This window comes from Myotis brandtii, unplaced genomic scaffold, assembly GCF_000412655.1.
Source record: "Myotis brandtii unplaced genomic scaffold, ASM41265v1 scaffold810, whole genome shotgun sequence".
Taxonomy (NCBI): domain Eukaryota; kingdom Metazoa; phylum Chordata; class Mammalia; order Chiroptera; family Vespertilionidae; genus Myotis; species Myotis brandtii.
The window spans coordinates 2021125-2024141 of record NW_005371274.1 but is presented as its reverse complement, the minus strand read 5'-3'; the positions used below and the strand labels follow the sequence as shown (position 1 = coordinate 2024141).

Here is a 3017-nt window from a genome sequence, read left to right as displayed (position 1 = left end):
TAAATTATAATTAAATACCTTGCAATCCATGCCAAGTTTTTTTGTGTGTGGGCATAAATACATAATGATAATCTATATTTATTTTGCTGGCATCTGACCTTAATGAAATAAACTTGGTCTGTTTTCATTTCCTTAATCAGCTTCCAAATGCCTGCTAGGTAAGCCACAAGTTGCCTGGTGAATCTATGGGAAGAAGAGTAGAGTCTTGATGTATTCCCAGCTTGCATGTGGCTGGCTTGGCTCAGGGAACCTGCATCTCATCAGGTGGACTCACTCCTCCCTTTCTTTTCAAGGGATCTGTGTAGGTGCCAGGTCCGGACTATTCAGAGCCAAATTCATTCTGTCACTAGCCCAGGTGCCTGGTTGTACAGGAAGAGATCTGGTTCCTAGTCTGGTTTCCAAGCCTTTCTTTTTGGACCAGCTGTAGGCCTTTGCCTAGTTTATCATGGTCCTCTGACTCTACATAGGGACTATGTGGATGGGTGAGGTCAGGGATAAACAGAAATGCCAATCCCAGTTCCTCTGGCCCTGCTGACCCTTTTGACCATAAACTGTTCATTATTTCAGATTTCCATTTTCAAATTCTGCCAGGATGGTGTTTGCTAATTCCTAGTGTTGACACTGGCTTAACCAGAAGGACACAGAATCCTCTTGTTTCCTTTAGTTCGGCACTTCCTGACCCCAGAACTAACAAACCCTGGGATGAGATTGTTTCATTCAATCTACTTCTGATGGATATGACCCCAAAAGACCCCAAAACCACTAGTTAAAACAGAGCAAGGAATTGGAAATGGAGGTAGTTAGGGACAGGAAACAATGTTTCATTTCTCTGTAGTGTGCACTTTTTTCTTTACGAAGTATACATATTACTTTCATGAAAAAGAAGACAAAATAAATTCACTGTGCATTCTAGCCTGGAAAGTCAGCTCTTCATTCAGATCAGGTTAGCATCAAACCCTCTGGGTGGCTTTCTTCAGAGGGCAGCAGCAGGACTCTTTCCTCTGACTGTTAACACTTGCCTTTTCTTGTACTTAACTTTAAGACCTTCTGTACCTTTTCCACTTATCAAATTAAAAGCTAAATCATAAGTATCCAAAACTTGTAAAAACTCTACTATAAGTAGATAGTTAGACAGGTAGTACACTAAAATTATAAGAGCTGAAGCTATATATAATGCAATAGAATCATGGCAAGGCTGCTGATACATTCTCTTGTTATTGCAGTTTATAGTTACGATGTGATGAGCACCTGTACAAAGCAGATGTACCTGAACCTTGCCGGACACTTAATGGAGGACAGCTCTATGGGACTGTGGGAGCAGGCTCACTCAAACAATTTCATATGAGTGATCCTGAGCTGGTCCTAACTTTTTTTGAGCAGAGCTATAAAGTCATAGTTAGCTTATAAGAAGTTTGAATAATTGCTCCAAGATGGGCGAAGTTTTATTCCATGTCGTTCAAAAAACCAATTTAACCTAACAGCTCAAATTAACATATTGTGGTCTTTGACACACACGCGTGCACGCGCGCACACACACACACACACACACACACACACGTGTTGTTATTTTACAGTTTTCAAATGAATAGGGTACATATTTATGTTCTGACATGGAAAATGCTCATGAAAAACTGGGTAAAAGTTGCAGGACAAGGTATATAATATGATTCCATTTTTATAAAAATGAATCAAACAAATCTATATGCATCTGTAAAAAATAATCTATTACTTAGGGAAGTAAACTGAGAAATTGAGCCTTCTACTTATATTTTATACAATTCTGTGTTGCTGAATTTTTAAAGTATCACTTTTGAAAGAGAACAAGAGCGATTTTTTAAAAAAATAAAAATATGTCCCCTAGTCGGACATTTGACACCACAGGAAGTCTTGATCACTTAGATCCAAGCCACAAGGCGGTGCTGTTGGACTTTGGATGAATCACTGCACCAGCACCTCAGTTTCCTCCTCTGTAAAATGAATCACAAGGCAGCGGTGGAGATGTAGCCTTGAGAGTTACTTTTGTGTCCTGGGAGCCTGCCTTTAATAATTCTAAATCTGAAGGGGGTTTGAGGAAAGATGAGACCAAAGAATCCTTCTTCTCATTGACTGTATTTATGAAACCAGAACAAAGAATGCAATGCTTAATTTCCTCCTTTGCTCTAAGTCTCCACTCACACTCATTTAAATGCTGGAGGAGGAGGAAGCCTGGAAGTCAGGTTTGTCGGGTCACCCTCTCTTTAAAGAATCTGATGAAAATCATGCACCTTAATCCCAGAGAACTGCTTGGATGGCTGAATTTTCATAGAATTCCTAGAGATGTTCAGGTCCAGATTAAGGACGCTTCACTGCTTTAATTTAATTGCTTTATTTTATTGAGGAGGAAAAAATGGTCCAAAGAAATCAAGGCCGCAGAGCCAATAGGGAGACTCAACCCTATTTCCTCACTCCTCTGCACATCTGCAACCAGCAGGGAACCAGGTGACCAAAGCCCTGGAAACAGTGGTGGTGCCTGTCGGGAAGGGGATGCTCTCTCACTTGAGCTTCTGCCTTGTGGCTGCATCCCCACTTGAAGTGTCAGGTTATGTATGTAGTTAAAATTAGGAGTGGTCTTTAAAAATCAGTTAAAGATTTTTTAAAAATATTTTTTATTGATTTCAGAGAGGGAGGGAGCGATAGAAACATCAATGATGAGAGAGAGAATCATTAATCGGCTGCCTCCTGTCTGCCCCACACTGGAGATCGAGCCCACAACCCGGGCATGTGCCCTTGACCGGAATAGAACCTAGGTCCCTTCAGTTCGCAGGCCAACACTGAGCAAAATCGGCTAGGGCAGTGGTCGGCAAACTGCGGCTCACGAGCCACATGCGGCTCTTTGGCCCCTTGAGTGTGGCTCTTCCACAAAATACCACATGCGGGCGCGCATGTACAGTGCAATTGAAACTTCGTGACCTGTGCGCAGAAGTCGGTATTTTGTGGAAGAGCCACACTCAAGGGGCCAAAGAGCCGCATGTGGCTCG

The 3017-nt window shown here is 41.9% G+C and overlaps 1 long non-coding RNA gene across 1 annotated transcript in view; it reads left to right on the top strand.

The window, feature by feature from the left end:
• The first annotated feature begins 300 nt into the window (after nt 1–300).
• Nucleotides 301–3017, top strand: part of LOC106724373 — a 15186-nt gene continuing 12469 nt past the window's right edge. The window contains exons 1-2 of the long non-coding RNA XR_001360143.1: nt 301–312; nt 1357–1359. This is a non-coding gene — a long non-coding RNA (uncharacterized LOC106724373). The remainder of the gene's footprint in view (nt 313–1356; nt 1360–3017) is intronic.